This window comes from Pseudophryne corroboree, chromosome 1 (assembly GCF_028390025.1).
Source record: "Pseudophryne corroboree isolate aPseCor3 chromosome 1, aPseCor3.hap2, whole genome shotgun sequence".
NCBI lineage: Eukaryota > Metazoa > Chordata > Amphibia > Anura > Myobatrachidae > Pseudophryne > Pseudophryne corroboree.
In genome coordinates, this window is record NC_086444.1 from 1,171,409,096 (window position 1) to 1,171,423,375 (window position 14,280).

The following is a 14,280-nucleotide window of genomic DNA, read 5'->3' on the forward strand; positions in this document are numbered from 1 at the left end:
CTTAGACTGACATTTCTATAGGGCTTCGGATGCAGCTTTTATGACGGAATTACATAAGCAAAAAACAGCGAGTAACAGCTTGCTACACTACGAAAGTGCCCATCTTCCACACATGGTTTGAAACATTCCAAAAGGGGAATTTCTCCGACTATGGAAGAATTGCTCTGATGATAAGGTACATGTACAGAAATGTGGTGCATTAACAAACAGACTCATCAAGAGGGGATATAGTATGAAAACCATTAAAACTGCGATACACCAAGTATCTAAGCTTACAAGAGATTCCCTGATCTTTGGAAGCAAGAATGATAAAAGCAAAAATCAGATCCGGTTTATTGGTAATTTCTGCAAAGAATGGAGGCAACTGCAAAATATAATACAAAGACACTGACATATCCTATCAACGGACACAGACCTGTGTCACCATCTGGGTGAATGAGCGGCATTTAGTTGGCGTAGAGCACCAAACATCAGGGACAAACTTGTCCAAAGCCATTTTTCCAGAAAAGCACATAATCCATCCAAATTTAAAGGCACATTACCATGTGGTAAATGCAAAGCCTGCAGTCACATCCTTAAGACGGACTTGGTTATTGAAAGATATAATAACATCATTCACATTAAACAGTTCATAAATTGCGATACCACAGGAGTGATCTACTGTCTTGAATCCAGTTGTGGCCTAAAATATGTGGGAATGACCACACGAGCGCTGAAACAAAGAATTCTTGAACATGCAGGAAACATACGCAATGCAGCATCAGAGACTCTGAAGATGAAAAAGTTGACCTCAGTTGCTAGACACTTCCTGAAACATCATGGAAGTAGTACACAAGATCTTAAAGCCTACGGTCTAGAACATCTAAAAATGGGCATCCGAGGATGCGATCTCGCCAGGGAATTACTACGCAGGGAAAGATAATGGACTTTCAAACTGAATGCAGTAACACCACATGGCCTTAATGAAATGATAAACTATAGTGTTTTTTTTATAAAATACCATCTATATGTACTCCCCCCAAATATAAAATTTTTAATACTCTTCCTCTTACTGACATTTCCACATGTGCATGTTCATGTGCGTGCATGTGCCTGTATGAATACATATACATATGAATGTGCCTCTATGTGACACGTGCATAGGTCTGTACATGTATGAGACTATATGGGTATGTATATGTATCTATATACCCCCTTTTTTTCAAAACAATCAAGTTTTTCCTATCCCTCTTATTACCCATGATTACTTGTACAACAATTACCCTTCAAGTAAAGCGTTTCAGTGTCTCATCTATAAAAAGTAACCTCACATGGGTGAAATATCAAAGTCATGATAACCTATTACATGTTTGCTATAATGGAAATCCTTGCACCTAATGCCAATTGCAATAGCAGGTTAAAATATCACACCAGTTTATTAACTATAGTATCACACGGGTGTAGTATGGTATGCCGGCGGCCAGAGTTCCGGCGCCAAGCATACCGGCACCGGGATCCAGACCGCCGGCATACCGACAGCTGGGCCAGTGCAAATGAGCCCCTTGTGGGCTCACTGAGCTGGCCACGCTGTGGGCACAGTTGCGCGCTATACGCGCCACACTATTTATTCTCCCTCCAGAGGGGTCGTGGACCCCCAAGAAGGAGAATAGTTGTCAACATGCCGGCGGTCAGGATCCCAGCGCTGATATGCTGGTCACCGGTATCCCGGCCGCCGGCATACCGAAGATTATCCTACAGCACTGCATGATTCCCATAGCATGGTCCGTTTTAGACAGATTGACGGTGCCAAAAATGAACCAGTTAATTATAATCACTGCTCATTGGCTGAAAATACTGTCCATCATAGGCTCCCTGTCATTGATAGATTGTATTTTTTTTTTATATACTGCCACTTACAAGATGGAGACTCCGACTGATGAAGCCTCTGGTGAAGTGTACGCCTCGGAAAAGTGTGGGACAGCTGTTGCGCACAAGAGGCTATCCTGCCCTCCATTCCCTTACAGATGACAGCGCGTTGATTCTCTCCTCTAGCACTGCAATTACAGCGAGCACAGGTACATCTATTTCACTCCATAGTGGGTGGGCTGCATGATAGCAAAGGAGTTTAAAGCCCCTGCAATACCCTAGCATTATCTCTGTACCAGGGGACTCTCTGTATGCACAGTGCTGCCTTCCACTATCTTTTTCTCGGGATACAGTCATTAGGTCGACACCACTTAGGTAGACAGTCATTAGGTCGACCACTATAGGTCGACAGGGTCACAAGGTCGACAGGGTCATTAGGTCGACATGTACTAGGTCGACAGGTCAAAAGGTCGACATGAGTTTTTCACATTTTTCCCCCCAATTTTTGGACTTTTTCATACTTTACGATCCACGTGGACTACGATTGGGAATAGTAACCTGGCACCTTGCCCGAAGCATGGCGAGCGAAGTGCCTGTGCAGGGACGTATATCTCTCAAGTGTTACCTTTGTACATGGATACAAAAAAACATTTTGTTCAGAATCTGCAGAAATGATTTTGCTTTATCTGAGATGATACAACAGAACACTGCCATTTAATGTATCTTCTCTTTGCAACCTACTGGAATATTTTAGAACTGTGGTGGTCATTCCGAGTTGTTTGCTATTTTTTATGTTCGCACACGGCAAACGCAAAATTGCGATCACGTTGTACTTTAGCGAACATACGCCCCCAACGGTATTTTGCAACCTCGTACGCAGCATTACACAAAGTAGGCGTATGCCAAATGACATCACAAGAATGCACTCCTATCGCATTACTACAAACAACATCGTTAAAATCCGAACTCGTCATATATGTGCACAATGGTGGTCATTCCGAGTTGTTCGCTAATTTTTTCGTTCGCACAAGGTATGAGCAAAATTGCGAACATGTTGCAAAATTGCGAATATGCGCCCCCAACGTATTTTTACCAATTCGTTTGTAGTATTACACAATGTGGGCGTACACCACATGACATTGCAGCAATGCGAATGCATTGCATTAACACAACCCCCAACTTAAAAATACTAAGTTGTCGTAGATTTACACATTCTTCTTAAAAGTGCACACTTTTGCGGAAAAACGCACAACAATGGGGTTTTTTTCTATTAAGTGAAATTACACCTTTCAGTTTAAAGTCCACAAGCCCTCCTCAATTACGAATCCAATTAGTGTAATGAATGATAATGTTCATGACCAATTAAGTCTTCAAAAAATACCTGAAGAACACTTTGTAGGCATAATTGGCCATCAACATTTAAATGTTTAAATTATAAATATAGCTGTTTTAAATGTGCCTGGTCTATTTTTTGTTGTTTTTGTTTTTTTTGTGAAGAGGTTTAGTTTGTGAATGAAGGTGTTTACATGTTTATTTAGACAATAACCTCCTAACTGTATTTTTTTTTTTAAATTCTTACGTTAGATGTGTGAAATGTTTAAGGTAATCAATTTCTGCTAGCCAATCTGCTGTTCCTTTATTGCATTAATAAACACAACACCCGCTTAACTTGAAATATATATATATATATATATATATATATATATTTTATTTATTTTTATAAACTGAAAATATAAATGTATAAAAAAGAACATATAAAATTATGCACATTTTTGCAGCTGGTCCACATTAGCCAGCAAGGCTTCCAGATTTTGACGCATGGTGGCCAGAATGCCCGCAAAAGTTGTGGGATCTCCAACTGCAACATCTGAAATTAAGAGTCAAAGGAAACATTACTAACTTACTCACATTACCTATTATACTAGCAAGGCACAAAGCACACTTTAATGCAGGCATGTCCAAACTGAGGTCCTCCAGCTGTTGTGAAACTACATATACCAGCATGCCTTGACACAGTTTTGGGTTCTGAGAATGCAAAAGCTGTGTCAGGGCATGCTGGGATGTGTAGTTTCTCAACAGCTGGAGGGCCGCAGTTTGGACAGGCCTGCTTTAATGGCAAAGTGACTATATCATGTCTGTTTTAAGGATATATCAGTAGCAGAACAACACACAAGCCTGCTCAGCAATGTTTGTTTTTAACTATTATTTTTTTATAAAGTGTACCACACCATGGGGTACATTTACTAATATGGGAGTTCTATTTAAGATGAGACATTGACCATAGCAAACAATCAAATTCAACATATTATCTTGTAGAAGGGGCCACAAAAATTACAAGTAAAATCTTATTGGTTGCTATGGGCAACATCCCAACTTAAAGAGAACTACCATCTTAGTAAATGTAACACCATGTTGCCATTCATTCACATCTGGAGTGAAGCCGACTTATCTTTTTTGGGGTTGGCCCTGCATCATCACACTGCATATCAACATCTTCAGAAGGACAACATATCCTAGCATGCCCACACTCCCTGAAAGCCTGCCTTACTTAGTACATAAGGTCAAACATGTTTTTAAAATAAATGTTATTTAGTTTTGAGTGTAAATTTCACAACACAAATCACTGTGTCCTTAGCCAGCCTAACAAAGTGAAGCATGCAAATTCAATGTGCAAATATTGGAATACCCAACCACAAGTGTAAAAGTCCAACAACATACTACACTCCACTCACATCTAACTGTTTAGCAGATAATGTTGCACATACAAACCCTGTTGTCCTGGGCAACCCTGTCGACATAATGAGTGTCGACCTAGAGTGGGCATCCTCAACATTGCAGACGTAGACACTGTACATCTAATGTTACTCACACAAATGTAATTGCAACATCCATACCATGATGAAGAAGACAAACATTTTACCTTGGCAAAAGATTTTACCCAGTACAACACTGCATTTATTAGAATGTGTATTTAAATTCGGTTAAAAATTAAATGTCAATGAGTGTCAACTTACTGTCCTGTGCCACTTGATCCCCTCCCAGAAGTGCCTCCGGGGCCTCTGCTGCCCATTCCGAAGGTGGGGATGGCAGCTGGATGGGGGAAGGAGGCTGGATGGGGGAAGGAGGCTGGATGGGGGTAGGAGGCTGGAAGGGGGAGCTTGGTACAGAGGGTGGGTCAGATTGAGAGGGGGAGGGTGGCGGAGAGGTGGTTTGGGTCACAGAGGGGGAGGGGCCAGAGAGGGGGAATTGGAAAGAGAGGGTGAGGTGGGTGGAGTGGTGTTTTGTCCAACAGAGGTGGAGGGGGACAGAGAGGGGTATTGTTAAAGAGAGGGGGAGGGGGGCTGAGAAGGGGACTGGGAAGGAGAAGGGGATTGTGCGACAGAAGGGGAGGGGGGCTGAGAAGGGGACTGGGAAGGAGAGGGGGAATGGGTGTGAGAAGGGGAGTGGGGCTGAGAAGGGGACTGGGAAGGAGAGGGGGAATGGGTGTGAGAAGGGAAGGGGGGCTGAGAAGGGGACTGGGAAGGAGAGGGGGAATGGTTGTGTGAAGGGGAGGGGGGATGAGAAGGGAACTGGAAAGGAGAGGGGGAATGGGTGTGAGAAGGGGAGTGGGGCTGAGAAGGGGACTGGGAAGGAGAGGAGGAATGGGTGTGAGAAGGGAAGGGGGGCTGAGAAGGGGACTGGGAAGGAGAGGGGGATTGGGTGTGAGAAGGGGAGGGGGGATGAGAAGGGAACTGGAAAGGAGAGGGGGAATGGGTGTGAGAAGGGGACTGGTCGGGGCTCCCAGCAGCAGCAGCATCAGCTTGTCATTGTGCTCGCCCTAGAATGACATATGTAATATTTTGGTTGTAGCATGAAAATTTATTACAACAGCATTTTTCTATTACTCTGTTCTGTCCCATGTTAAAGACACAGGGGTAAATTAATAGGTTTTTATAATTTTGAAACTGGTGATGTTGCCCATAGCAACCAAACAGATTATATTTAACATTTATTAAGCTGCTTCTAGAATATAATACATTGAATCTGATTGGTTGCTATATGCAACATCACCAGTTCTAAAAAAAAAACACACCTTATTAAAATTACCCCACTGAGCAAGTTATTGGGTTCAGTTTACAGCCTTTGTAGCAACTCTGTACAACAACATGCACTTTTTCTGAATCACCTTGCTACACAGTCAGTACTGCTTGTTCTACCCACACACACTCATGTTTATTCTACAAGTTTATTGTTAGTGTGCTAATTTTCTCACCCTCACTTAGTGTAAGTATGCAAAGTTATTTATTGAAATATTTTACTTACTGCGACTTCGTAAGGTACGGATTTGTTGGCGGAGCTCCGCCAACAGGTCCGGCGTACACCTGCGGAGGTCGCTCCATCTTCTTTCCAACTGGATCACAGTCCTCCGGCTGCGGACGCTGGTCCGCAATAAGCGGCGGACCTCCGCGTAGGCCTCGCGCTTCACCCTATTCGGGACAAAGGGCCCTGCGCGGCCTACGCGGCGGTCCATCACTGCCACCAGGATGCGCAGCTCGCGGTGTGTGAATGCTGCTGCGCGCATCATGGCAATGGCGTTTTCCATATATGGGCTTATATTTATAGTTTGTGGTTGCATGTGATTGGTTCGAAATGTATAGTGTCATCTGTAATCAACTTTATTGATATGTGTACATTAATGTGCAGGTCAGTTTGTATAGTTCTCATGTGCGGAAATTCGCACACGCAGACAGACACACACACACACACACACACACACACACACACACACACACACACACACACACACACATCATTCAAATATGACTTCACATCATAAACATATTAGTCTTCCCATATCTATAAAATAAATACTTTTTAAACTAATGAAAACTAATGGATACAACAATCTTACACAACATACATGAAAAGGAGAATATTACCTTAAAAAATGTACAGTAACAATATAAAATTCACTCAAAAATCACTGAAATGTGCTCACTCAGAAATGTCCAACGTGCTTCAGCAATTTTCCGCATACACCCACACACAGGCTGCATGCACGGCGTTCATATAGCCAGTGCAGCAATTACTGGACCAATTAGCATAATATACACCTGCGCGGAATTCCACACCGGAAAACGCAAGCAGCTATAAATACCTGAACACTCGTGCATACACACATGCTACCAGCAACATGGCTACTCGTGAGCAGACGGCAGCAGAGATGGACGAGGTGCAGAAGCAGATGGCAGCACTAACACAGAGAAGCTTAGCACTGCGGAGGCAGATGCTTGATTTTGCAAATGCTGACTCAGAAATACCAGGACCCAGTACTATACAAACTCCTTCTGCTACCCAGGAGTTAGGAGTGAATCCCCTGCCAGACATAGCTAGTGGGGAAACTGAGGGTGATTCTGGACTAGCAGCTCAAACACAAACTACACAAGCAGCTAGTGAAGAGGAAGATGGTGATGAAGGTCAGGATGATAGCTCACAGGCTACTTCCAGAAAAAAGAAAAGACAGCCCGCCTTCACTAAGAGGGAGTTACGGATTTTGGTCACACAGGCCATGCAAAAAACCCAAAAACATGGGTGCTGCAACCAAAGACAGAATTTGGAGGGACATCACTAATTCTATTAATGAAGTCGGCTCAATAGTCCGCACCTCGCAGGAAGTTCGAAGACAGTAAGTGTATATTGCCAGTCCATTTTCTGTGCCAAGTATTATAAAAAAGTAACTTAGATGTGATGTTGCCTATAGCAACCAAATGCATAGCATGTGTACTATATATTAAAGCAGGTTTCTAAAATTTAACACTAACTTGTCCCTGTTTTTCACCACATATGTAGTTGGGCCGACTTCAAATCCAGCCTGAAGGGCAAGAGGTCTGCGGAGTGGAATGCCTCGAGGGCAACAGGGGGAGGACCAGCTGCCACTGTGGAATACACAGATCTGGAGGAGATAGCGATGGAGTGTGTGAGCTACGAGGAGGGGGTTGGGGTGTCTTATATGGACACGGACTTGCATGAAATACTCCATGCACATGACTTGCCAGGTAAGTTTACACACATATTTTTTTTTTTTTTTGTGATACAAAAGTCTCATTGTTTTTATCTACTCTTTTTCCAATCATTCTTCTATTTGCTTTGCACATAACACAGCACAGGGGGGTGAGCAGGTAGAGTCACAGGAGGGTTATGTGGCTGAGGTGGAGGGACCTAGTGTGTCTGGCAGTGTGGGACCACAAATCCCACCCATCCAGATTCCAACTGGCCCCCCCACCCAACCCTCTGCTATCCCGGAAATCCTGACTGAAATAGCCAGGTATGGTGAGAGCCTGAATGCTTTTCAGGACAGGATGCTCCGGGAGGTAAGCCAGATACCTGTCCGGCTCACTGAGCACAGAACCAGTGTGGAGCAAGGTGTAGCTCAACTCTGCCAAGGTCTGGCAGAGATCAGGCAGGGACAAGATCAACTCGCCTCCTCCTTCCATGAACTTGCCAATTCCATTCGGCAAGGGCTCCAGGACATCGCTGTCTCCCTTGCCCACAGTGGCAGAGAGCCATCCACATCGGCTCCCTCCCCTCCCCCTGCCCAGGAAGAACATCCCACTGGGCAGGGCACTCAAAGGTCGCTCCGCAGACTAAGCCAAGAAGAACATCATCAGGCGGGGGAAAAAAAGAGAAAGCGATGTCTCTCCAGATGGGCAGCACCCATGTTTTACATGTTGCCTCGATGTATTTTTTTATTTTGGCTAGTGTGGCCAGAATGTAGAACTCCCTCAAAGTGAAAGGTTTTCTTTAAATTGTAGCCTGTGAGTTATTTGTGCCTACACCTGAGCCATCTTCCTCTTCCTAGCGTGCTGTGTATGTTTGTGTGTTTGTTCCGGAATCTACCTCAGTTCCCCTAAAAGTTTAGTGTGGCTGGGGGTTCACTTACTTATTTGAAAAAATGTAATTCTGGCAGAATAAGGGGTTACCATAGTACTGGGTTCTGCTATGTGCATTTGCCCAATGCCATCTGCTTGCTGCTATGTCCATCTCTGTATGTGATGCTCATTTGTAGCCATGTTGTGTTGTTGATTTTGACCTTTATTTGAAGTAAAAAAAAAATACTTTACAATTGTTTGTGTGTTTTATTAAAGGTTATGCACTCATGAAATCTGTGCCCTGGAAACTTGAACATGGCATATTTACATTTGTGGAACAAGGGAACAATCAGAATATTAAGACAAACATTGCATAGTGTAATTTTAAATCTGTATGCCTTGCACAACACTTAATTTAACATATACAAAAAAAAACAAAAACTTGAGTTACTAGGAGCAACATGCCATAGTATTAGATATGGACAAATATTCTTAATTAAAAAAAAAAAAATGAAGTCACATTAAATGTAGGCTCATGTTATTTGGTATGTACAAAGGAATATGTCCATGTTGAGAAGATTTAGCTGATGAAGTTTATAAATTAGTTTAGTAACATTTGAGATTATTTAAAAAAAAAATTAAAACATGCATTTAACATCAGTTAATTTTTATTGGTACAAAAAATACAGTGCATTATTTGTGAGTGTGTCAGATTTGTTTGTGCTAACAATACAAATATGAAGTGGCCATATAATTGCTGCTTGTATTATTTAGTAAGAGCAGTGTTTTGCAAGTAAATGCTCAACAGTGAATTCAGTTGCTAATTAGAGCAGACACACACTTGTAACAGTACTTCGCAAGTGCTGAGTAGCTGCAGACTCACTCTTCTGCTGCGTGAAGATAGCGAACATTTGTTATGTACTTTTAACATAGGATTTGCAGTTTTGCCATACACACGCCTACTGCTGGATGCATACTCCCACACTAGCCGCCCACTTTCACGCCCATTTCGTAGGATTGCGAAGCCATGCCTCTGCCATGCCTCAGTCACTCCCCGTTTTCGTTTGTGTATTACGAGCAGTTTTCTTTGTAGTAATTCTGCACAAGTGTCGTATCGCTACTTTTGCGCATGCGTATTTTCACTTTTGCGCATGCGCATTTTGAGAATATTCTGCCATTTGCGATGATCCGCTGTGAACAACTCGGAATGAGGGCCAATCTTCGCAAAATTGCACACGTTATGTACTTTTGCTAAGAAACGCACAGCAATATGTTTTTTTTTTTATTTTAACACCTTTGAGTTCTAACTCTTCAAGCCTTCCTCAATTAAGATTCCAATTAGTGTAATGAATTATAATGGTCATGACCAATTAAGTCTACAAAGAATACCTGCAGAACACTTTGTAGGCATAATTGGCCATTAACATGTTGTTTTTAAAATAAGTGTTCTAGATGTTGAAACTGTGCCTGGCCTAATGTTAAATTCTTGCTTTTTGTGTAGAGGTGTAGTGTGTGAATAAATGTGTTTACATGTTTTTCTAAACAATCAGCTGCTAACTGTCATAAATTAATCTTTTTTTTTTTTAAAGAAATTAAAAATACTATTCTTAATGTAAGATGTGTGAAATGTTTAAGGGAACCAATTTCTGGACGCCAATCTGCTGTTCCTTTATTGCATTAATAAACACAACACCCGCTTAATTTGAAAAAAAAAAATCATACTTTTTTTTTGTAATAAACTTTTTTTTGTTCACAACATAAAATGTGTTTTTTTTTAAAAAAAAAAATCACGTTTTTCTATGTCTGCCAGCAAGGCCCTCAAATTTGTCTTTATGCTGGCAAGAATGTCAGGAATAGTTGTGGGATCTCCAACTGTACCATCTGAAATGAAGAGCAAAAATAAACATTACTAACTTACTCACATTACCTATTATAAAAGCAAGCCACAAAGCACACTTTAATGGCAAAGTGACTACATCATGGTTGTTTTAATAATAAAACAGTAGCAGCATAACACGTACAAGCATGCTGGGATGCATTCACATCTGGAGTGACCCAGACTTGCCTTTTTTGGGGTTGGCCCTGCCTCATCACACTGCATCTCAACATCTTCAGAAGGACTACATATACTAGCATGCCCACACTCCCTGAAAGCCTGCCTTACTACATAAGGTGAGACAGGTCTTGTTGTTATGTTTTCTCAAACAACATTTTTGTAGTGACACTTTAACAACACATGTCCCCAGACTTGGACTGTCACACAGGGGTATAGGGGAAAGCACCAGTGGCCCTAATTTCATGCATGAACAGCATAAGGATCAGGTTCCAGACTGTGGTCTTGCCTGTTGCATTTTGGTGGGCCTAAACATTGTCGACCCACACACTGTCGATCTAATGATCCACACCCTTTACATCTTACACTGTATATTATAAGTATGTTTTTGGAACACACTATTGTTAGGCAGTCATTTTTTTAGTTAGCTTTGGATGGACGTCAGCCTCTGTAGGTCGACATGTGCTAGTTCTACCTGTCACAAGATCAACATGTTACTTATGGATTCATGACAAATGTGTAAGTTTATTTTCACTTCAAGCAGCACATGTACTCCAATTGCAATGGAAAATGCTTACGATGTAAGCGGTAGTGTAGCGACTCACCTTGTCCTAAGCCTGGCAAACAAACTGAAGCATGCGAGTTGACTGTGCAAATATTGGGATATCCAGGCACTCTAAGTTAAAAAGGACAACATACCAAAATACCCTCTGGTCTAACTTTTAACCTGACAACCTAGCACATATAAACCCTGTTGTCCTGGCAACCCTGTCAACCTAATGAGTGTCGACCTAGAGTGGGCAGCCTAAACATTGTAGACGTAGACACTGTACATCTAATGATCCATACACAAATGTAAATGCAACATCCATACCATGATGAAGAAGACAAACAATTTTCCTTGGGCCAAGATTGGCCTCAGTACAACACTGCATGTAATTGTAATTGAAGTTAAAGTAGCTAACAAATACAATTTAAATGTGTTAAAACTTACTATCATCTTCCACATGCCCAGCACCCTCAAACTCCTTGGGGGCCTCTGCTGCCCATTCAGTGGGTGGTGAAGGAGGCTGGATTGGTGAAGGAGGCTGGATTGGGGAAGGAGGCTGGATAGGGGAAGGAGGATGGAAGGGTGAGTTGTTTAGAGAGGGTGGGTATGATTGAGAGGGGGAGGGGGCTGAGAGGGTGTTTGGGCCAGAGAGCGGGAGGGGGGATAATAGGCTGGTTGGGCTACAGAGGAGGAGGGGGGCTGAGAGGTGGGTTGGGCAAGAGAGGGGGAGGGGGTTGGAGATGGTGATTGGGAAAGAGAGGGGGAGGGGGTTGGAGATGGTGATTGGGAAAGAGAGGGTGAGGGGGTTTGAGAGGGGGTTTGGGAAAGAGAGCGGGAGGGGGTTGGAGAGGGGGTGGTTGATGATGAGGAAGGGGAAGTTTGTTGTTGGGGTTCAGGGTGTTGATGGGGTGATGGAGTTTGTGGTGGGGAGGAGGCTGGAGGTAATGATGCTGCTTGCCGAGCTTGCCCTAGAATCACATTTAAAAAAAAAAAATATTAAAAAAAATATCCATGTGCATTACAAAATAACATTGCACAGTTCATTTAAAATTACAAATATAAAGTTAGTTATGTCTCCAGCCTACAGCCTGTGTGCGGACTCACCACAATGACAATGTTAAATTCCTTTGTCGTATAAACAACCCTTAATGAAGTCTAAGAACACAGTACGCTGTTTACTTAAGAAGTACCGTGAGGGTACGCTTGTTGCGTAACGATCGCTTAGCCGTATGCGAGACGCTCAAGCGTCACGTTCGCTCACGGCCCAGTGATCACAGGACAGCACGTTATTGGTGATGACTAGAGTAATGATTCGCTATGGCGTAGCGGACGCTCGAGACCACGAGGAGATCACCAGCGGCGCAGACGCTCACAACGCTATACCTTTTATACACAGAATACCTTAATGTGAATACAGGGTGTAAGTGCAACTTTGTGTAACCTGACTAACTACAAAGCTGCTTGAGCGTCACCGACGCTCAAGTGAACACTTAAAACTATAGGAAATACACAGATACTGGTTTAGGGTCCAAAGCCTATTATCTGTATTATGACTATTATACTTGCAAAAAGAATCACAGTACAAATGATACGCTACAATATAACAGAGACTTCCTAACCAAATAACTATACAAGAAATACAATACAATACTATGCTGATCTAATACAGTACAATACTAGTCAATGGGAGATACGAGAGAAAGAGAAAGGAGAGAGAGAGAGAGAGAGAGAGAGAGAGAGACGGAAAGAGAGAGAGAGAGAGATTGGCTCACAGTAAGACAATATGATTACGGAGAGAAACTTACGCACAAGGGTAAACGATCGCATGCGCCTGGACATCCAGCACCCGATTTTCAGCAATGAGAACCGTTGAAGAGTGAGAGCTGGATGTGGTCGGCCTGCCTATTTATGCCCCACACACAATGCAATCTAATGGTCCCTACAATCTGATCGTCCATTGGACACAGGAATTCGGCTTCGCACTATAACAAAAGGTCATAGGGTGATTCATACAGGTGGGCTGTGACGATTTCAAACAGCTCAGGTGGGTGGGAAACTAGGTTTCCCGCCGCATACCTGAGTATGCGTAAATAATAGTAATGGACATAAACTTCTTATGTCCATAACTATTCGCACGAGCGATTAATACGCTCCAAACCAACACCGGAATATTGCTAATTAAATACTCTTCCGATGGGTACCAAACACTGCTGTATGATTCCTGTTAGACCCTTCGCACAATACAAAGAGGGATTCCTCCAGTCAGGGACATTCTATATTAACCAAACTTTCAGAATCTATCAAAGGGACCATGATCTACAAACTACATTAATTGTGGAAATATGTAACGATTGGGTCGCATGCTACGACTACATACTCTTTACCGTAAATACGCATACCAATGCGAGCGGGTGCACGCATCAGCGGGTATGCGCTATCACGGGAAAGCGCACGCATGCGCAGCACGGACCAGCATGAGGTGCAAATATGGCAGCGTGTATAGGGATATTTTTCTGACTTTGACAGTCCACCCTTTGGCAGTCAATAATAACTGCCACCTTCTAAAACATTTCAAAAGGAGAAAAATATATGTCAGGGGTTAATTCATTTCCATGGTTGGGTGAGGGAGGAGAGAGGAGTAGGTGTGAAGAGGGTATGACCTAGTGTGATAGCAGAAGCATGTGTGTATGAGTCCATGTTTGGAGGGTCATGTATCATCGTGCCGTACGTGTTGTAAATCAAGCTTCGAGGTATTGCGAAGTATACATTTGAATTCCTTCTTATCCCGTGGTACGGGTCTGTGGATGGGCTGTCAAACTTCACCGAGCTCTTTTCGGATTTTGAACAAAATGGGGAGCACATTTTAGTTGATGATACATGAATGGGGGAATATGTGATTGCTGATATCTGTGCCTGTATTCCCTTTACTATGTGTGTTATTACCTGAGGGTTGTAGAGATGAAGATAAAGAACACTTATGGGGA